Here is a 23,688-nt window from a genome sequence, read left to right on the forward strand (position 1 = left end):
TATCGATATTATCAACGCTTGTCTCAGGTAAAGGAGTATTCGTCCTCAGATTGTTTACTGATTTCTTCTTGAGTATGCCGGGAAACTCATCAAAGGAAAGGCCACAAGGTGTGTTCCAGATACCAACTTTATAAAGCAGATATAGTAGTCCCTATCGGGAGCCTGAAGTTGGTTCCGAGTTCTGAGTTCTGTGTAAGTAAAACGGAACTAGGAACCAGTTCCGAGTTCCGTTTAAGATAAACGGAGTTCTGAGGTCCGTTTAAGAAAAACTGAAATATTATGTATTAGCTTAATTGGTTTTAGTCCCAGTTCCGAGTTCCGTTTAAGAAAAACTGAAATACTATGTATTAGATGATTGGTTTTGGTCCCAGTTCCGAGTTCCGTTTAAGATAAACGAAACTAGGAATAAGTTTCCAAATTCATTAAAGAAAATATTCTACGTACTTTATCTCAATATAAGAATTTGAAAAGAAATGATGTTTCAATGAGTGCAAGGACACTTATCAGTCAGGTATAAACTTTACTTTTGCTCCCAGTTCCGTTTAAAATAAATGAATCTGGAAACTATTTCCGAGTTCCGTTTAAGATAAACGGAACTAGGAACCAGTTCCGAGTTCTGTTTAAGAAAAACAGAACTGCAATGTATTAGCTTTACGAGTTTTGGTCCCAGTTCCGAGTTCAGTTTATGATAACCGTTACTAGGAACCAGTTCCGAGTTCCGTTTAAGAAAAAATAGAACTACTATGTAGAAGATTTAAAATGTAAACTTTATTTATTTTACAACAATTGAGAAACAAGTTATATTAATTTATATTAATCCCGCTTGTTGGCCCGGATGGAAGCGCGCGAGGGGTCTTACTGTGGGAGGAAACCGGAGCACCCGGGGAAAACCCACGTGGTCGGGCAGGTGACCCCATACCTTTTCACGTCCGATCGGGGAATCGAACCCCGGCCGCCTTGGTGAAAGGCAAGTGTGTTACCACTGTGCCACCCGACCACCATATAGAATATTTACGGGTTTTGGTCCCAGTTCCGAGTTCCGTTTAAGAAAAATCGAACTTCAATGTATTAGCTTTACGAGTTTTGGTCCCAGTTCCGAGTTCCGTTTAAGAAAAAGCAGAATAACTATGTATAAGCTTTACGGGTTTTGGTCCCAGTTCTGAGTTCAGTTTGAGATAAACGTAACTAGGAACCAGTTCCGAGTTCCGTTTAAGAAAATTTTGCATCGTTGTAACTTCTGGGGGAAAGGATAACAACACAACAGGTGTTGTAAAATTACGAGACATTGTTGTGTTGTAACCTCCAAGAGAGAATTTTACAACACAGTTTTCGTTCATGGTACATTGCTTTTTTTTTACCCTTTCGTAAATTACAAGAAGAGCAGTTTTCTAGATATCGCGAAATGTGGGTCCATGGAGGGAGATATGAGTTTTTATTTGTAGTTAATGTATCTATATGTGTGAAGTTAAAGTACACAAACAAAGCAATAACTGCAAAGTATATTTCATACACCATTTTTTTTTTTTAATATGGCTTCTACTGTTGAGGTGAAATGTTTATATGATGACTGGGAAAAAATCTTTAATTGGTATTACTGAAGTTTTATTCAACACAAAAAAAAACCAATTTCATTGAATAATATTTAACAGTCCTTTCATTGGCACCTGGAAACATAGAAATACGCGGGGTAGAAAGAAAATTCTAAGGAGCTGTTGCCAAAGGCCTTCCTTGTTATTCGCTGTCAATGATTAGACTAAATGATTAGATTAAATCTACAATTTGTGATATCACTGATTCGAATATATGGTATCATTAAATGATTTAACGATATCATGAATTTTAATTTATGATATCATTTTATGAATAAATTATATCAACAATTCGTATTGATATCACTTTATTCCTTGAATTAATTATATCAATAATGGATTTATAAATATATAAAATCTAATAAATGATAACCATTAATTATGTCTCCACCGTAAGTTTCGGAGAGACATATTGCTTTGTTCCCGCGAGGAGGGTATGCTTGGGATTGCATTTGAGTTTTGTAAGTCAGAGCTCACATGATCTGCTACTGAAAATATTAAATTTATTCATTTCTTTGTTTCCGTTTGATAACTTGTATTCTTGTTAACAAATCGTCTCCATTTTTTTCTTTTTTCTTTTTGTATTTATTTTATTTTTCAAGTTTTTCAGGATAGTAAAATACAAAAATATAACCAATATACGTTTATCTTAAACGGAAATCGGAACTGGGACCAAAACCGGTAAAGCTTATACACAGTTGTTCCGTTTTCTTAAATGGAACCCAGAACTGGTTAAACGGAACTCTGGTTCCGAGTTCCGATTTTCTTCACCGGAACTGAAAACTAGGACTAAGACCAACTCGGAACTGGGACCAAAACCAATAAAGCTAATACATAATATTTCAGTTTTTCTTAAACGGAACTCGGAACTGGGGTTCCGTTTTACTTAAACGGAACTCGGAACTCGGAACTAACTTCAGGCTATGGTATACATTGTAGGATTGTACAAAAGGCACACACGATATTAAACAGCATTTAAATAAGATTGCACAATTCAGATGTTTTTCCTTTCGTTGACTCATCAGTGAAGATAAGAACAAAAAAATATAGATACTGAAAGGCAACTAAAACATCAACTTGAAATAGATCAAACACAATTCCGAAAATATTAATAGAAACGAGCACCCAGAATTCAAGTAAATATGTAAATTGTGATTCAGACTTTGATATTTTATTGGCAATATCTAACATTAATCTTGCATTTTATTTTTGTTTTGTTTTTTAAGGATCGATGGCACGGAGGAACTCTAACTGACCACAGGAGAAAGTCTTGGTCGCCTTGTCAATCATGCTAAACATGGTGTAGCAAACGCAACGATAAAACTGGTCGATTAAAATGGATAGCCACGCCTTTGCCTTTTCAGCCTCAGTTTTGTTTTACCCAAACCATGTAGACGTTATAAGATATATTTATGTGACCAACTTTCACAGCTTTTGACATTGTTTTCAAAACATCTTTTTTTAAACTGGTTTCGTTTGAGTTCTATAGACAAACTTAACTGACCCTGAAACGAGTGTCACTGATGTACCGAATAGCTACTCAAAATGGCATATTCATTTTACATAAGATTTAATTCCTTTCTTTTAGAAAATAAAATGGATATTTTACAAAAAGGAAGGCTAAGAAATGACTACGGTATCGATGACTTACCCGGGGAGGAAAATACTAATTGGGCGACTTATATAACCAACAGTATTCTGGCCTTGAAATTGTTTGTTAAATTAAGCTTGGTAATTGCGACTAACCCGTTAAAAGTGACAAATTGTTTCGTTTGCTTAGTTCCATACGTGACATAACATCCAATTTCATGTCATTCAATAACAACTAGTAACTGATATATATTTGTTTTCTTATGAGTACATAGTTAGCAGAATGGCCACAAAGCAAAAAAAAACAATAAACAATAACATAAATTCGAACTGTACAAACATGTATATTTCGCAACATTGAATGTTACCTTATCAAACCACATATTAACATTATTATAGTGTTCATACACCAACAAACAAAATACAGATCAAAGTAGTTTTTCGATTGCACATTCGTATGTTGCATCCTATTTTGATGTGTGTGGCATCATTGTAGACACGTTGTCAACAAGGCAGGACACTATTGTGTGTAACATGTGTAAAATGTCAAAGCATTTTTTTTATATATAAATTTACAATCAAACCACCACAAATAATAATACAGAATTTTCTTATGATGCGTTTGCTAAAAAAGTCAACTTTAAAAAAAGAATTCAGCACCAACCTCCATGCTCATTAGTACAGCTCATTAGTGTGAATAGGATAGAATATAGTTAATTGATACACGTTAAAACTATAGTAGAAATAAAGCCGCTTATTTGCGTTATAACGCAGAAAAGGCGTAATAACACGAACAAACACGTAACAATGCAAATCAAAACATGTAATAACGAAAAAAGCCCCCATTATTGCGTACTCCATGTCTATAAACTCATCCATAAGACGCATTTGCAAATTCTGTCATAGAGACGATGGATGAGATGGACCGGAACATAAATGTGTACTTCCGATTGGGTTTATCAAAGGGAAATGTAATCAATACTAGCTCATTCAGAAAGAGTTGCTATAAGCTTTTTCAGAAGAACATATATGTGTATGTAGATGCTTGTATACAAGGCTCATTTAAAATCATAAAATGAACTCCTAATACACAAATGTATGTTGGAAATAACTAATAAATTAGACCGTTTCATCTTGGACTCTTTCCAGAATAGATTCCGTAGGCATAACCAAGTCCGTAAATGATGATGCATGTGCCTATTTTATGTTCTGTTCGTCGGCAATGACCATTTTGCAATAAACACACACAAAAGTTTGTTCTGTAATTTAGAATAAAAAAAATGATAGCATTTGATATATCAAAATCTCAACAACTGAACCACTGTTAAGTTTGTTTTTCCATGAATCGAATTCAGAATATGACTCATCCGACAGCCACTAAATTAACTCTAAAATTAAAAAAAAAAAAAAAAAAAAAAACCTTTTTGATCATCATAAATCAAACGGATCATTTTGAAATATTTAATGTGTCAATGGACATTGTATCAAAAAATGACAAACTTTTTTTATTACGTGTTTCGATTTACATTAATAAGTGTTTCGAATTACGTTATTACGTGTATCGATTGAAGTTATTACGTTTTCGATTTACTTTTTTACGTGTCGATTTCCCTTATTACGTGTTTCCATTTGCGTTATTTCGGTTTTTTTCGCATCATAACGTGTTTCGATTTGCGTTATTAAGTGGGTTTTTTGCCGTTTTACGTCTTTTTCTTATAAAGAAAATAAGCGACTTTTTTCCGTAATAACGTGTTCTTTTCTCGCTTTAGGATGTATCAATTAACTGTAGTTTATCTTATCAACACTAATAGACTTTCGTATATTAGAGGCAGGGACTAACGGTGAAAAACAAAACACCCGTCTGAGGACAGAGATGTAATTATTACTTTGGTTATATAGACTGAAGCAATGCTTGTTGTCTCTCTGATTGATTCGCATTAAGATGGCACAAAAATATGTTATTAAATCTTCAAAGTTCTTTTTTGTTTGAAATGAATATTTCAATTTAATATTAAATGTTTGTATTTGAACACCAAGATCCTGACAGATGCATTATATAACGGTGACAAAAGTGAACATGTGTCTGAAGACAGATATATAATCATTACTTTGGTTACAATTTTCTTGAGTTTAAATAATCATAAGTCTATTTTACTTATCTGTCTGACTTATAGACTGAAGCCATTATTTTGTCTCTGTGTCGAATAAAATTGTTTACGTGTATATTTCAAGTAAAATTGAACATTCACATGTCATAATTGTAATTGTATCTTGCATCCTGTTTTGATGTGTGTGATAACGTTGTAGGCACGGTGTCCACAAGGCAGGATTATATAGCATTCTACCATGTTTGCTATGCAACGCCAGTTTTGATTGGTTTAAAACCATGTATTATTTTCCAATAACCCACGCTCGTGCCAATAATACACGGTCGGGAGTCACGGCTGTTACAATTTTATATATCTAATATTCACCCGTTTTATAAAAGGTTACTATCGCTGAGTGGGCTAATGGGTTAGTCTTTCAATAAATTTTATCAAGACGCGAGTTCGAATCCTACGGAGGCCCCCTTTTTCTTTTTTTTTATCCTTTTTTTTTATTTTCAAAATCAATGCCATATGATAGATGCTCTTGATCGTAGTACTGTATTGCCTTTATATTTCATCAACAAATAATGCAATACTCAAGAAATAAATTACAAGGTTTTCTCGGGGTTTCTTTCCTGTTTTTCTATTAGAAAGAGGTCGATCTCAGAACTAAACAGTACATGGTAGAATAGAAATAGTCAACTTTGACTCGTGTATTGTTGCAGGATATACAACTCGGACTCGGATATTTTGCAATTTTAATTAATAACTCAGGCCTGCGGCCTTCGTTATTAATTCAATTGCAAAATATTCTCGTCCTCGTTGTATATCCTGCAATAATACACGAATCATCGTTAGTTATTTCTTAAATACACAATTGTGTATAATAACATTATGGACACAGGGATGTCAAAGCATTTTTGATAGGGAGCCTGAAGTTGGTTACGAGTTCCAAGTTCCGTTTATCTTAAACGGAACTCGGAAATGGGACCAAGTCCCGTAAAGTTTATACATAGTAGTTTGTTTTTCTTAAACGGAACTCGGAACTGGGACCGAAACCCATAAAGCTTATACATTGGGAACAATGACGAAGTCATGTAAAGTTTATACCCGACTGATAAGTGTCCTTACATTCATTGACATATCATTTCTTTTTCAGATTCGGGTCTTGTAATGAGAGAAAGAACGTAGAATATTTTCTAAAAGGAATTTGGAAACTAATTCCTGGTTCTGTTTTTTCTTAAACGGAACTCGGAACTGGTCCCGAGTTCCGTTTATCTTAAACAGAATTCGAAACTGGTTCCTAGTTCCGTTTATCTTGAACGGAACTCGGAACTGGGACCAAGTCCCGTAAAGTTTATACATAGTAATTCGTTTTTCTTAAACGGAACTCGAAACTGGATTCTAGTTTCATTTATTTTAAACGGAACTGGAACAAGGGCCAAGACCCGTAAAGTTTATACCCGACTGATAAGTGTCCTTACACTCCTTGACATATCATTTTTTTTCAGATTTGGGTCTCATAGTGAGAGTACGTAGAATATTTTCTTTAAGGAATTAGGAAACTGATTTCTAGTTTCGTTTTTCTTAAAAGGAACTCGGAACTTGTTCCTAGTTCCGTTTATTTTTATAGTTTTACTTAAACGGAGCTCGGAACTCGGAACCAACTTTTTGATAAATGTACATGTATAGCAAATATGTGAAATGATGTTTTGACTCTGTTTATTTTTAAGTGTGTGCATGTGGTCGCAGTTACCATCAATAAATGCTTTATAACAAACAGACGTCACAAGGAATAATTAATTGCTTTCAGAGGTTCATTTGGTTTTATATGTATATATCAATTCAATATCAAATATTTCCATTACAGCATCAGGCTCCAGACACATTAGAATAAAAGACTAACATGACAATACAGAGCATGTGTCTGAAGATAGATTTTGTCGTTTTTTGTTTTTTTTTTGTTTTGTTTTTCAAAATCTATTTTTTTTTAGCGTTCTGATCGCGTTATTATCAAATTGTGGAAAGCCTGTCTTGGAATTAGTATAAATCAGGTACGTGCCACAAATATGTGTAATTATATCTCGCATCTTGTTTTAATGTGTGTGCTAACATTGTGGACACGGTGTCCACAAGGCAGTGTTATATAGCGGTACACTGATGTGTGTTAACATTGTGGACACGGTGTCCACAAGGCAGGGTTATATAGCGGTACACTGATGTGTGTTAACATTGTGGACACGGTGTCCACAAGGCAGGGTTATATAGCGGTACACTAATGTGTGTGAAAACGTTGTGGACACGGTGTCCACAAGGCAGGGTTATATAGTGGTACACTAATGTGTGTGAAAACGTTGTGGACACGGTGTCCACAAGGCAGGGTTATATAGCGGTACACTAATGTGTGTGAAAACGTTGTGGACACGGTGTCCACAAGGCAGGGTTATATAGCGGTACACTAATGTGTGTGAAAACGTTGTGGACACGGTGTCCACAAGGCAGGGTTATATAGCGGTACACTGATATGTGTTAAAATTGTGGACACGGTGTCCACAAGGCAGGGTTATATAGAGGTACACTAATGTGTGTGAAAACATTGTGGACACGGTGTCCACAAGGCAGGGTTATGTAGGGGTACACTGCTGTGTGTGAAAACATTGTGGACACGGTGTCCACAAGGCAGAGTTATGTAGCGGTACACTGATGTGTGTGAAAACATTGTGGACACGGTGTCCACAAGGGCTCATTCCCCGAACACCAACTCTGGTAAAGACAAAGGAAGGTGTTTCTATAGGAAGGTCTTTGAAGTTAGGTTATAGTCTGTTTCAATATGAAATACCAACTCAGGTAAAAAAAATAGGGTCAGCTCAGGTATATGAATCAGATATAGTTTTCTAAATTCAAAGCACTATCATATAGAAAATTTTAATAGTAATAATGAAATGACAATATTATATAGATAAAATACATAAAATGAATAAAAAATAAAAAAAAATATACAAATAAAAAATAAATAAAATAAGAAATTGTTTTCTAAATTCAAAGCGCTAATTTCAGATGTTAACTATTAATAATGACAATATCTGTTGATGATGAAGTTAACGTTGACCTGTGCATTCGCCATTCCTTGTATGATAAACAAAAACATATTTCTATTACAGAAACCTGAATATAACAATAGTTCTGCAGTAACTGATCTACATTTTGTTATATAATAACAAATATAAACAAGAAATATCTTTAAAAAAGATAAACGGCATAGTTTTATGCTGGTGGTTATAATGTAAAACTGCTGGTGAAAAAAAATGAACTTATGCGTTTCAGCACTGATAACAAAATTATATCAGTTTGAATCATGTTTGGTGATAATAAGACTGCATTTGAATCAGGAATATAATTTTATCAATTTGTAATTTGAAAAGATATGACCGCTTATACAGCTTGCATTCAATCTTAACTTTGTCTCGTTTTTAACTGCATATCTGCATTTTGCATTTACCGGTACATTGACCAATCACATACTTCATCTTGACCAGTAACGCCACCTTTCGCGTCATATCCAGGGCCAAAAGAGTATTATACGGTTATGCCAAAAAAATACAATACAATACAAATGTACGTGTATAGCTATTCTAGGAAAAATGAAATATAAACAAAAATGGTTACTATTAACTAAACCTGAAACATATATAACTTTTAAAGAATTTTACAATAATTCTACAATAACTTAATTATCTATACAAATTTGAAAAACGTAAAAAGTTAATCAGTATGAAAAAAAATACAAAGTCTAACTAATATTGCTTTACTACTTTACGGTGAAAAAGTATAAATTTAAGATTCTGTAAGTATTTAAATATTGCTAATCAGATATATATTTACACCATAATTGAAAAATGATACCAGGCTGAATTTGCTGAAATGATATAAAAGAATGTAAATTGAATAATCGCATTAGGGTATTTTTTTTTAAATATTTACACTAAATCTGAAAACAAGCACAAATTAAATCAATATGGCACGTTTTTACAGAAAATATGATTCAAAAGTATCCAACGATACAATTGTTTTACAATTCAAGATTCAGTAAGTACATATGTATGCCAAGATGTTGATATTTCAAATATCAAAACAAAATATGATGATTTTCCAAAGTGTGTTTCAGTTTTATACACTATTTCTGAAACAGTTTGGATCCTCTATACAAAAAATATTTGATTAGCAGCTAATAGCAAAATGATTTTCTGATCACCTAGGTGAGTTGATTCACCTGGGTTCTGATTTACCTGTGTTCTTACACTGAGAACATTTCTGTAACAGACTATAACTCCCTATCAACACACCTTAACCCCTATGTAAACACCCCACCCTAACCAGAGTTGGTGTTCGGGGAAGACCCCTCCACAAGGCAGGGTTATGTAGCGGTACACTGATGTGTGTGAAAACATTGTGGACACGGTGTCCACAAGGCAGGGTTATATAGCGGTACACAAATGTGTGTGAAAACATTGTGGACACGGTGTCCACAAGGCAGGCGTATATAGCGGTACACTTATGTGTGTGAAAACATTGTGGACACGGTGTCCACAAGGCAGGGTTATGTAGCGGTACACCGATGTGTGTGAAAACATTGTGGACACGGTGTCCACAAGGCAGGCGTATATAGCGGTACACTAATGTGTGTGAAAACATTGTGGACACGGTGTCCACAAGGCAGGGTTATATAGCGGTACACTGATGTGTGTGACAACATTGTGGACACGGTGATGTCACATCCATTATGATAAAGAAATACATGTATAGAAAGACATGAAACGATTACTATACATGACTTTTATTGATTTTAAATATTTAGAGAACAATTTTATTAAGTGTTCTGAATAAGATATCATTAAATTGTCGGAAGTCTGTCTTGGAATCTACATAAGTCAGTTACGTGCCCCAAATATATGTAACTGTATCTTGCATCCATGTTTTTGATGTATGTTATAACATTGTGGACACGGTGATGTCAAAGCAATGTTTTATTGTTACCTATACCAAAGATGTGAAATGATATTTACATGCTAAAACAATTAACCGCGATGAATGTTATTTGGTACACGTTTGAATACATAAAAAAACTATAAAAAAAAACCATATTTGTTCCTTTAACATTACATATGTTAATGATATTATATGATTTTATTTTAATTTGTTCATTAATCGATATAAACTGAATAGTTGAATCTCAAAAATTTTAGAGGATGTTCTTAATTATTTGAAAAATGTAAATCGAAATTTGATCTTGAAATAATTTTATTTTCGGAATAAAAGTTACCGAATCTAAACTTTGTTGTTGTTGTTGTTGTGAACGTTAGAATGTAATTCTTATTGCTATTTTGAATAAAATACCATATGAACATTAATCATACAACTACCTCTTATTATTTTTATTTACCTTAATTGTATCATGTTTGGTAATGGTGTACATTATTTGAAATATCACTCTGTTATTCATTTATTATTTATAGCCAGTTGACAATACTGATACTGGCGACATTTACATATTGAAAACAAAATCTAGTAGGGGCCATACCAACAATATATTTACATATACTGCTGATAACAATGACAACCTAGATCGCACCATTTTATGGAATGGTCGGTCTGTGATAGACACTATGATTTGGTTCCAAGTACATACAGTGTAAAGATGTGAACGTTTAATGATATGACATCGCTTATTTATTATTCAGTCGAAATGTCATACAAAAATATTTCGATAAAACAACAATTCTCTGTCCGTGACTTCACATATATTTAGTGTGTGTATTGCATATGTATCACTGTCTTTGTGGACACGGTGTCCACAGCGCAAAATTTGTGTCCACAACTACGGGTGTCGTAGTTTTTCAAATTATGGTTTTACCTAAAAATTTAAAGAGTGTATACACAACTGTAATGAATTTGTCCTTAATTCGAAAGTACAACACTTGTTTTTGTTACTATAAACAGAAGTGTCCATAAGGTTGGTTTACAGTTGGTGGTTCACAACTACAGTAACCCGAGTATGTGTGTGTGTGTGTGTGTGTGGGGGGGGGGGGGGGGGGGATACAAATCCCACGGCTAAAGAAATCATCCTAAATGACATAAAGTAGGGGGGATACAAATCCTATGGCTATATAAATCAGATTCAATGACATAAAGTAGGGGGGATACAAATCCTACGGCTATAGAAATCAGATTAAATGACAAAGCAGGGGGATACAAATCCTACGGCTATAGAAATCAGATTCAATGACATAATGTAAGGGGATACAATTCCTACGGCTATAGAAATCAGATTAAATGACATAAAGTAGGGGGGATACAAATCCTACGGCTATAGAAATAAGCTTAACTGACATAAAGTAGGGGGGTTACAAATCCTATGGCTATACAAATCAGCCTAAATGACATTAAGTGTGTGTGTGTGTGTGTGTGTGTGTGGGGGGGGGGGGGGGGGGGGGGGGATACAAATCCTACGGCTATAGAAATCAGATTAAATGACATAAAGTAGGGGGATACAAATCCTATGGCTATACAAATCAGCCTAAATGACATTAAGTGTGTGTGTGTGTGTGTGTGTGTGTGTGTGTGGGGGTGGGGGGGGGGGGGGGGGGGGGGGGTGGGGGGGGTGGGGGGGGGGGGGGGGGGTTGGTACAAATCCTACGGCTATAGAAATCAGATTAAATGACATAAAATGACATAAAATAGTAAAATAGGAGGGATACAAATCCTACGGCTATAGTAATCAGATTAAATGACATAAAGTAGTGGGATACAAATCCTATGGCTATAAAAATCAGATTAAATGACAAAGCAGGGGGGATACAAATCCTACGGCTATAGAAATCAGATTAAATGACATAAAGTAAGGGGGATACAATTCCTACGGCTATAGAAATCAGATTAAATGACAAAGCAGGGGGATACAAATCCTACGGCTATAGAAATCAGATTCAATGACATAATGTAAGGGGGATACAATTCCTACGGCTATAGAAATCAGATTAAATGACATAAAGTAGGGGGGATACAAATCCTACGGTTATAGAAATTAGCTTAATTAACAAAGTTGGGGAGATATAAATCCTACGGTTATAGAAATTAGCTTAATTAACAAAGTTGGGGAGATATAAATCCTACGGTTATAGAAATTAGCTTAATTAGCAAAGGGAGGGGGATACAAATCCTATGGCTATAGAAATCAGCATATTTATGTTAAAGGAAGTTATTTTAAAAGATATATTATTTTTGTTTTGTTAATATTGTATGTATTCAATTTATCTTGTCAACTTGTGAATGGAGAAAACCATATTAAAACGAACCAGCAAATTATTGATGTAAAATTCCATGTCTTTCTGGAAATTGGAAAAAATGGTATGTATATATATATAATATACCTTTAATAAATCAAAGCCATTATTAAATATTCATTTATATCACACAATACTAGGTAATAACCTATATTTATCGATTATATATAATAATAAGTAATACTTAAGAAATATGGACAATATAATAATAGTAATAAATGTTTAAATAACAAAATAAGCATAAAACTTTGAGGTATTTTCTTTAAACCGAACCAAATCCTAATATTTATAAGTTCAAGCTTGTTTTAATTAATGCTTGTCACAACACACATCATCCACATTCACACCTGTCAAGTCCATGGCCATCCTGCTGATTGTGTGTACATCACACCCTGACCCCATGCATAACTGCTCACCACCCCCTCCCTAATTGTCTTCTATGACAATCATTATATACACCTAGGTGTAAGAGTCACCAGGTATGCAGAGAGGAACACATATATACAAGTAAAAGTGAACAGGGAACCACTGCAAACTGTATAGACATGTCATGATTAAATAGATAAATCTGTATATAAAACATACACCCCTGCAGTCCATTCTCCCAATACCTTAAAAATCCTTTAATCCTCCAATTATCAAAAAAAGAGTTCATTAACACTTTCTAGTATATAAATTCAATGTATTGAACACTCATATACAGATAAGGTTTCGTATGAATAGGGAGGGGGGGGGGGGGGGGGGGGTACTTTTCCTATGGGGGGGATACAAATCCTATGGCCAGTTTTAGTATCCGGATACAAATCCTATGGGGGATACTAATCATATATGACACCGGAACCACGGGAGATGTTCAAAGACAGCGTTCATGAACAAAAGAACAAAGAACGAAATAACGTCAAATCTTATATTCAAAATAATCACCAGTATCACTACAAGTAATGTCATGACAATGCAACGCAAAACTTATCACTCAATCATCAGCATAATAACCATTCACATGATAAAAATAACTTCATCCTGACTAGAACATAAAACTGAATCACACTACTTGTACATGCATTCACATGTAATAAAGTCTGTTCATCACTATAAATTCAAATCCAAAGAAAAATGGTAGTACTTAACTACTCTAAAATCATAAGTATAACTACTATTCTACTATAACTATAAGTCATCAGAGTTCATATCTGACCTATTAAGGTTAATCCAACACATATATTCATTCGAGCAATACAATGTCAATGCTGTATGCATCATATGTAACACATGGAAGTCCAATCTCACTTAAAAGTCAAATTTGCACATTTTACAAACAAATCTTGTAGACAGGGTCTGTCACAGGTTTGTTATAGTAACAAAGGTACAATTATTTGTCCACCCTGCTGTTTTAAGGATAGTACTCAAGGTACTGCAGTCCGTAGTGCAGCGGAAGTTGAAGCTGACCTAGTACTATGAGGCGTAAAAATTGTCATAACAATCCCAGCCTGGGACAACACTGTCCTAATCCATCTGGATAAGGCTTTTGGTAGCTAATGAGCAACTGGGTGGCCCCTACTCGAAGCTGTTCAGTTTGAGCCAAGTATCGTGTAAGTGCATTAACAATACACAACTCTGGAGTGGAAAAGGAATTAAGTACAATTTCCTGTTGATGGTGCCCAGGCCTTGTATGTTTCAATTTGTCACCAAACCGGATTTTGACTGACCCTGCATCAATTGTAATGTTTCTCAAGTCTAACAGATGTAATGACTGGGCCCGTTGCCCTGTCAACAATGCCAAGACTTCAAAGTAAGCTTCAGGGTGAGATTTTTAATTGTAGCACAATCTAATGTTCCAGGAACACGAGTACTTGTTGAGGGTCTCATGTAACAGCATTTCGTGGTAGCGCCGGTTGTAGTTGAAATACACCTCATAAAAACCTTTTCACTAACGGGTGGTTTCCACACGGTAGATTGTCAATATATATAAATGTTGATAAGGCTGACCGCGCCGTATTCAGTGCACTGTACCCAATGCCTCCGTGGAATAAACTTGTGAGAAATTCCAATATGTCCGTCACAGATGGTGACATGGGATCACATGACCTCTGGTCTGAATACTGATACCACTTCTGAATGTAGGTGTTGTATTGTTTGTAGGTTCCATCACGCCATAAGGACAACAAGATTGATTAAGTCTCTTGAGAAAATCTCCATTTTTGGATTGCACTCCGGAAACCTTGCATGCTAGTAGTGTCATCCTGGGTGGTTGTTTTTCCCTTTGATGAGGATGAGTCAAGGTCTTCTTGCTGTAGGGAATAATAAAAACACAATCTATCAGACATTTCACAATTTGTGTGAACCAAGCTTGAGTGGTCCAATATGGAGCAATGATAATTGCTTCTGTTTTATCAAGTCTATTTTTTTGAATGCAGGGAAAATATACACAAAAGAATTCCAGGGAATTGTAAATGCATCTACAGCTAGAGCATATGGATCAGGACGCCAAGAGACATACTTTGGCAGTTGATTGTTGAGACGACTCGCAAAAAGATCCATCTCAGGCTTACCAAACTGTTGAGTGACCTCATGAAATAAATTGGAATCTAGCTTCCATTCAGTATCTTCATGTGCGATATGTATGCAATCGCAGTGGTGTTGTCTATATTAATGTGTATATAACAATTCTTCTCGTTTCTGCACAATGATAAACGAGAAAACCATGCAGCCTTAAGTTCTAAGACATTGATATGTTGATTAGCTTCTAATTCTGACCATCTTCCCCATGCTGATTGCATTATAGTGCCATCTTTGTCATACCATATACCTCCCCATCCTTTCTTTGAAGCATCAGATGTAAGGATGACTGATGGAGGTAGGTGCGAAATGAGAGCAAAAGCAGTATCAACATTATTGATCCACCATTGGAGATCAGTTTTGCTTTCCTTCGAAAGCTGCAGTTGGGCACTATAATTACTCCCTGACTTCTGTAAAGCCCTAATTTTGTCCTTTTCAAGTGACCTGTAATGTCGTGGACCATACTGTACCCCTGGGAATGAAGATACCAGTACCCCAATACACTGTGCGACTGCTTCTATTGTAGGACATGGTGTATTTAAGAGCAATAAAAAATATCTTTCACTTGAACTCGCTTCCGCAATGGTAGTGAGATTGTCATATTCACAGAGTCCAAAATGAAACCAAGATACTCAATTTGTTGTACAGGTTCAAAAATAGGCTTTTGTGGGTGGATCACAAACCTACAGTTTGCTGACAATGACACCGTGTCAATCACATTCCGTCTGCACTCTCTTTTTGTGTCACCTACTAACAGCGAATCACCAACATATGATGTATTAGTGTGACCTAGTTTCCTTAACTTTGAAAAGAATGGTTTATTATCAGATATTTTTGATGTTTGTGATGTACTTGGACTGAATAATATGCATCTTTCCAGTCTATTGATGCCATGTAACAGCCTGGCGTTATCAAATTTATGGCAGTCTTCAAAGTATCCATTTTAAAATGGCGATAAATAACAGATTCGTTGACTTCTTTCAGATTTAAAATCATTCTAAATGAACCATCCTTCTTGGGACGTATAAAAATGTATGAAAGAACTTGATTTCTAGAGGTTTTTACCTCCACCAAAACTTGCTTCTTAAGTAGTTTTTTAATTTCTTGCGAGATTATCAGTTTTTTTTCCTGAATTTGTATTGAACATTCCCATATGACAGACTGTTACAGGGTTCATCAAAAAATTCAATCTTCACACTATTGATAGCTTCCAGCAGTACAAAATCAGATGTAAGAGTTTCCAAAATTGAATTTTGCTCTTAATGTTACCTGCTACAAAGTTTTCCACCTGCCTTGGCAGTTGTGGAAGGGTGCCTGTTAAAAAGGATTGTCAATCTTTATGAGCACTTACCTCGGTAAGGACAGGAGTGGTGTCGGGCAAAGCTATTTTCGCTCCTGTCCCTTCTTGAAGTTTTTTGACTTCTTGTGATAGTTTGGTGGGCCCCCATGGCCATGATTTTGTTGACGGTAGTTACCACCACCTGGTCCGCCATAATTGTAGTGCGGCCTGTCATAGGGTTTGTTGTTGTAAGGCCTCAAGCCAGCCTTCCCTTTGTTGTTATATCGGGAAGCACCCTTGACGTTACCATAAGCGTATTTTGACACGCTATATGAAAGTTTGTTTGTTTCACTTATGTCTCTGACAGCCTGTGAAAGTTCGTCCCCGAACAGCTCTGTTGTAACAGAGTTACTCACGGAGCACAGATTTGCGAAGTGTTTATTCAGATCAGGCTTGATCAATTCACGACGCCGTTGACTAAACAGCTGTGGTGCATTTCCCACAAGAAGAAATCAATCCATAGTCAGCTTAAGCAGCTCATCGATGTCGGCACGTGAGGTGTTTCCCTTTTTCCTCATTTCTTCTCAAATGTTCGAGAGCTCGGGCAAGGGGAGTTAACCCCTACACAAGTCGCATGTGCGTTTGTTGCAATGTGACGTCACGAAGTGATTTAAGCTTCTGTATATGGTGCTTTTACATCTGGGCGCCACTAACATTTTGATATTAGCTGGGCGAGGATAATCGGCCATTTTCGCCTTGATTTTGTCCTCAGGCATACGTTTACTAATAATGTCTGTGATTAGGGCCGCCAATTTTTCATTCGTTATATCTGGGCCAGTCGGTTCCTCGGCAGTAATTTCTTTCGCCGTTTCCGTTAGATATTGTGGGAGATCGTCGTTTGACGAACTAGCTTTAGTCCCAGAGCTTTCACCAGCTACCGATGTTTGCATAGACCGAGCGTCGTCCTGTAAAATTTCGTCAATTTTATCAAAGACGTTCATTTCCGACTCCTCATCGCTGTCGGAATAGTCGCGGGTGTGACCTCCATTATCCATGGGTATCATCTGGAACATACGCATTGGTTGTTCCATGAGACTTTGCATATTACCCATAAATGCTGTCTTGGTATTTAACATGTCATTGGAGTCTTTGCTCTGTACAGGATTTGTCTCCTGTGCGGGCCGACTTTCACTCCTCGGAGTGTGACCTAGGCCTTCACTTGACTGTGTGTCGACCTCCATGGCCTTTGACAGGTCGAGGTCATTTTCTTGACACGGTTTTGAAGTCATACTTTTGACAGTATTCGAGTTAACAGTCACAGACTTTGCCTTTGAATGTTTCTCGGATTTTCTAGATCCTTTTATAGAAGGCAGGGGCTCCATGTTGCCGAGTATTTCCCCGACGAAATCAAACTCTTTCACAGTCTTTTGAGTCACCAAGATGGCGGCCATACGACCCGCCAAGTGGACAAAGGATGACCAGCCCCTCGGGGCAAAGTCACGGGAATAACTGCGCCTCTATGGGTACGCTCCCGACAAATTTAAATTCAAATTGTGTATCGTACAGTACACAATCAAAATAACCACTTTTTATAACAAAACAATCGTAATAAATGTGATAAAAAAACGAAGAAATTATCAGTGAAACAGAGTTCCACTAAATTTTCTGAAGTAGAAAGCATGCTATGAATAATGAAGCTGCGCACGCATCTCCCGTGGTTCCGGTACTAACTGAATGAAGACAGAATTGTAACTGTATTATAAGATTTTGCATTTACATGAGGGGAAATACAGAAATTTATGGCTACAAACCAGTAAAATTATAATGAAAGAACTTACAATTTATAAGGGTTGAAACAAAACTAACTTATTAACGCCTTTATTATTTTACTGGACAGAACGTCAATCTTGATTACTAACGCCTTTATTATTTTACTGGATAGAAAGTCAGTCTTACTAACGCCTTTATTATTTTACTGGATAGAACGTCAGTCTTACTAACGCCTTTATTATTTTACTAGATAGAAGGTCAGTCTTACTAACGCCTCGATAATTTTACTGGATAGAAAGTCAGTCTTACTAACGCCTTGATTATTTTACTGGATAGAAAGTCAGTCTTACTAACGCCTTTTCCTGAGAAAACGTCAGTATTCCCCGCATATTTATATGTTTTTCCGTATAAGCCATTACATTCACTTACTGTTACAAGAAAACAATGTATTTGTTTGTACCTTGAAGGAACATCCCAGGCGGACTGTGCCGTGCTCATTATCGCTGCTGGGACAGGAGAATTTGAGGCGGGTATCTCCAAGAATGGGCAGACTCGTGAGCACGCTCTACTGGCTTACACTCTCGGGGTCAAACAGTTGATCGTAGCTGTCAACAAGATGGACTCCACAGAGCAACCATACTCTGAGGTACGAGCCAGTGAAATCATATAAATTCATTTGTGTTTATATGTACTTAGAAAACGAAGGTTTCTTGAGACAAAATCATACGGACATCAAGATAGAGCCGCCTTACTCTAAGGTACCACACTGTGACAGTATGTCTTTTCTGTAGACGACATCATAAAGACATCGACTTCGTCGGAGGAAATATATTATTTGATGCAATTTCTCGAATCATCACCATGTACGATATATGATGTACCTATGTGACATCATTAGATAATGTGACGATATGAACTAACGGACATTAAAAGGTACTAGCATGTTAGCTTGATAACGTTTTTAATTCGTAAATGCTAATCCTATTACTCCATAAAAACTGTACATATAATGTACCACACCAAGAAACCTCAATTATTATATAGTATTAATGATGACATTATACTGACAATGGCATCATCCACAACAATCTTTTATTCGGTAATATCGATAAAGACAACGTCCACGTCCATCATTTGTTAGATTATACCGACAATGACATGACCCACATTCGTAACATCTCAGTTTCATTGACCTTGTTTCCCAGAGCTCCCAATAACCCTTCAATAGTATTTGATAATTTGTGCAAATGTTTCCTATCAGTATTACTAAATTAAACATGAATGATCGATATATGATACCATTGTAATGATTAATCCTATATCCGTCGAAGGAAGTAATATTGCAGTGTTTAGGGACTGTGGTGGCATATTTCTGCCATCGAGTTGCCGACTTACGACTTAAAGATGTCGACATCATTATCAAATATGTCGACTTAATTCGAAAAATGTGTTGACTTATTAGCTTAATTGCCGAGATAATAACGCCGTGATAATTATCTAGGAAGTCAGAAACTCGGCTTTATATCGTACGGTGGCATATTTGTGTCATCGACTTCCTACATAATTATCACGGCAACATTATCTTGGTAAGTAAACTATTAAGTCGACATATTTTTCGGTTTATGTCGGCATATTTTTTGCTGATGTCGACATCTTCTAAGAAATATGTCGACAAATTTAAGTCGTAAGGCGGCAACCCGATGGCAGAAACATGCCACCAAAAGGGAGATTAACGGCTACCTATACACACATTAATAACAAATGAACTAGCAATGCCAGATATAACATCGTACATAGTGTATATCCATTTAAAAATTCTTTTTACAGTCCCGTTTTAACGAAATTAAGAAAGAGGTTGTCACCTATATCAAGAAAGTTGGCTTCGTTCCTAAGCTGTAGCATTTGTGCCAATCTCTGGATGTCACGGGGATAACATGCTCGAATCTAGTGATAATATGCCGTGGTTTAAGGAATGGGCCATTGAAAGAAAGGAGGGTAACGCAAATGGCAAGACCCTTTTAGGTGCTATTGATGCGATAATTCCACCTAAACGACCGTGGGATAAGCCCTTACGTCTGCCTCTTCAGGATGTTTATAAGATTGGAGGTAAGAATAGAAATCCGAACTCTAAATCATTTAACACATTTTTTACTCAAACTGCAAATTTTAAAAATTAAAATCAACACAAAATACTATTTTAAAAATAAAATTGTAACTTCAACGAGGCGATACTTAACCTTCATAACAGTCATAGCGGATTTCTAAAGTATAAGAGAACGTTTTAATAAGAGTTTTCGTCTGTAGGTATTGGAACTGTTCCGGTGGGAAGAGTAGAGACTGGAATAATCAGACCAGGAATGGTGGTCACATTTGCTCCACAAAATCTGACAACGGAAGTTAAATCTGTGGAAATGCACCACGAGTCATTGCCTGAGGCAATACCAGGAGACAACGTTGGATTTAACGTAAAGAATGTCTCTATCAAGGAGATCAAACGTGGAAACGTAGCCGGGGACAGCAAGAATGACCCGCCAAAAGGAGCGGAAAGTTTCTCCGCTCAGGTTAGATATATACCGTGTCTCTTACTTATAATTTCAGGAATTGTTAAGAAGTTTTTGTTTAAGATTTTTTTTTTTTTATTCACTTATGTTATATTATCTTTTTTTATATTTTCATGCTTACATGATTAATAAGATGGTTCGTGAACAAATTAATTAAGAACATATTTTATGCACATTTATCAGCAAATAAAGTGTCTCAACGCACATAGAAAATTGAAGCACTGTGCATCTCCATTGACGCTATAATAATAGAGCGTTCAGCATTGTCCGTTCGGCATTATCCGTTCGGCATTGAGCGTTTGGCCTTTAACCTTCGTCCCCGAGCGTTCGGTCCTGAGCGTTCGGTCCTGAGCGTTCGGCTCTGAGCGTTTGGCACTGAGCGTTTGGCACTGAGCGATCGACCTTAACGGCAGGCTGAGTTCGTTCCGGGCATTACCAAGGTCATTAGAATAGTTCTTTCTGCTAAACTGTTAAACAATAACAATAAACATATATGTGAAATTTAAATTTCATCAGCAGCTTATACACTATTGTGATGAATATTTCATTTCATTCTAGCGCAAATGATTCAAAATGATTGAATAAATGTCCCAATACTTCATTTTCCAGGTGATCATCATGAGTCACCCCGGGGAGATCCACGCTGGCTACAGCCCCGTTCTTGATTGTCACACTGCGCATATTGCCTGCAAATTTGCTGAATTAAACGCGAAAATTGATCGTCGATCTGGTAAACTTTTAGAAGAAAATCCCAAATTTGTAAAGTCCGGCGACGCCTGCATAGCCGAGCTGGTTCCATCAAAGCCGATGTGTCTAGAGCGTTTCAACGAGTACGCTCCTCTTGGCCGCTTTGCCGTTCGTGATATGAAGCAAACTGTTGCTGTTGGGGTCGTCAAATCGGTAAAAAAGAAGGAGGTCTCGGGTAAAACGACCAAAGCTGCTGTTAAAGCAGGAGGCAAGAAATAAACCAGTCCTCAACACTGGTAGTGGTCATCTGTTTCAGAAAATTAGTTGACTAAATAATTAAACGCACCTACGGATCAATTTTTTAAGGACCTAAGCTTCAATAAAGTAGGTATGATGCATTTCTTCTATCCGGTAAATTCTTTAAAAAATCGCTGCACCATCAGGGCAAAATGGAGCAATGGTCATGAAAATTGAAATTAGTGATCTTTGCATCATCATTTACTTTGTTGAAAATGCTTACAGTGCTTTTCTGAAAATTGTAGCCGTTTTGAAATAACATGTACTGTATCAAAAATTGTACGTGAATAATTGAAAATGAAGATAAAAATAACACAATTATGTTTCGTGGTAAAAGATAGTTTCTAGTTTTGATGAGATGCTGAACCTGTAATAATTTTAATTTCGCGGCAATATTTTTTCATCAAGTAATTGAAATTGAAGGATTTATTAGTCATTAATAAAGATATATACACTTTTGAAATTGATAATAGATAATGAAAAAAAAAAAAAAAAAGTATGACCCTACTATGGAAATAAAAAAGTAATAGTTCTACAACACGTTTTGTGAATTTTCTTTTTATCACATTTAAGGGGAGTTACCCCCCTTAATATTTCATCACGTTGCTTCGTCATGTTTCTGTTGTCATAGTCTTACACAGGGTTGCCAACCTCTTGAGGTGCTAAAGTGGGAGATCTCCCACCAAGTCTCCAAACAAAGGATTGTTCAAAGTGGAAGATTTAGCGCGGTGACATTTTAACGACATCAATTTTAAAAAAAAATTTTGCAGTGATTTTCATCATAAAGTACCCTATATTGTTTTAATAGTCCGACAGGATAAGGAATTATATGTTTTTAGATACACATCTAGATTCCATATGGTAAGTGATACTAAGAAAAAAGGTGAATTTGTCTTTCATTTATAATTATCAGTATATAAACTATTATCTTAAAATATAGGTGTAATTTCAAGCAAATTGAGAAATGCTTATTCAAACAATGACTCAAAGTAGTTACATATATATGTATCTACGTTAAATGTTATATATTACTTTTGTTTGCTTTTTTTTTAAGGTTTGGTCTAACTAACGATTTTTCAGTCATTTTATTTAGTTTAATTTCTCAGTGTACTTTTCTGTCTCTCTTTTGTTATATGTCCATCTGATCTATTTGTTAATCAATTTCCTCTATTTTTAAAATTATGATATAAAACAATCCGGAATTTCTAAAAGGACTCACACAACTAAATCATTTACTATATGTTATTAACATTTTAGCTAATAACTTCAATGTTTGAAGTTCAACACCTGTGGCAACTGCCTACATTCACAGATATATACCTTGCCGAGGCCACAACATGACTTTTTTGACAGGTTTAATGACATATTTCAGTGTCACAGTCTCTAGAAGATGACAGCCGGAAGTTTACAACTAAAACCGGTGACCCAAAACAGACCTGAACCCGGACTTTTTGCCCCTGCACATTCCAATTATGCCAAAATCTGTCAACATTTCCTCATTAAAATTCCTCTGTAGCTCAGTAATTAACCAGAACTCACTTTTACATAGGAACTACAAACGGGTAAAACACTTGCTGATTGGCTGATTTAGTTGTGTGAGTCCTTTAAGGGACCATGTACTTTTAAAATGTTGAATACAAGTTATTTTCTGAAAGTATATTAAACACTGAGTAGAATGGTGAAGTTTGGTGTGTATAAAGCTATTGGTTATGCAGATATGGCGAGTTATGTCCCCTGGTGTCTAAATGCTCTTTACAGTCAGGAGCAGGAAATTTTCAATTTAGGTGCAGGTAATTGACCTGTCATAGGTCAATCAATTTAGCCGTATAGATCTCCATATTTTGCATGTATATAAAATACATATGCACCTCATAGACTGTGGTCTTCAAATTGAAATAAATTAATTTCTGTGTTTGACACAGAATTTTAATT

The 23,688-nt window shown here is 35.9% G+C and overlaps 1 long non-coding RNA gene and 1 pseudogene across 1 annotated transcript; one reads left to right on the top strand and one right to left on the bottom strand.

Annotated features, from left to right (window-relative positions):
* Nucleotides 1–13,499: 13,499 nt before the first annotated feature.
* LOC117343202 lies at nt 13,500–16,850 on the bottom strand. The gene is made up of 2 exons (XR_004536007.1): nt 16,514–16,850; nt 13,500–14,894 (listed from the first exon to the last, which is right to left on the bottom strand). It is a non-coding gene; the product is annotated as an uncharacterized LOC117343202 (long non-coding RNA).
* Nucleotides 16,851–17,960: 1,110 nt separating this feature from the next.
* Nucleotides 17,961–22,027, top strand: LOC117343279 (annotated as a pseudogene).
* The last annotated feature ends 1,661 nt before the right edge of the window (nt 22,028–23,688 follow it).

The sequence above is a fragment of the Pecten maximus genome, chromosome 15 (assembly GCF_902652985.1).
Source record: "Pecten maximus chromosome 15, xPecMax1.1, whole genome shotgun sequence".
Lineage (NCBI taxonomy): Eukaryota > Metazoa > Mollusca > Bivalvia > Pectinida > Pectinidae > Pecten > Pecten maximus.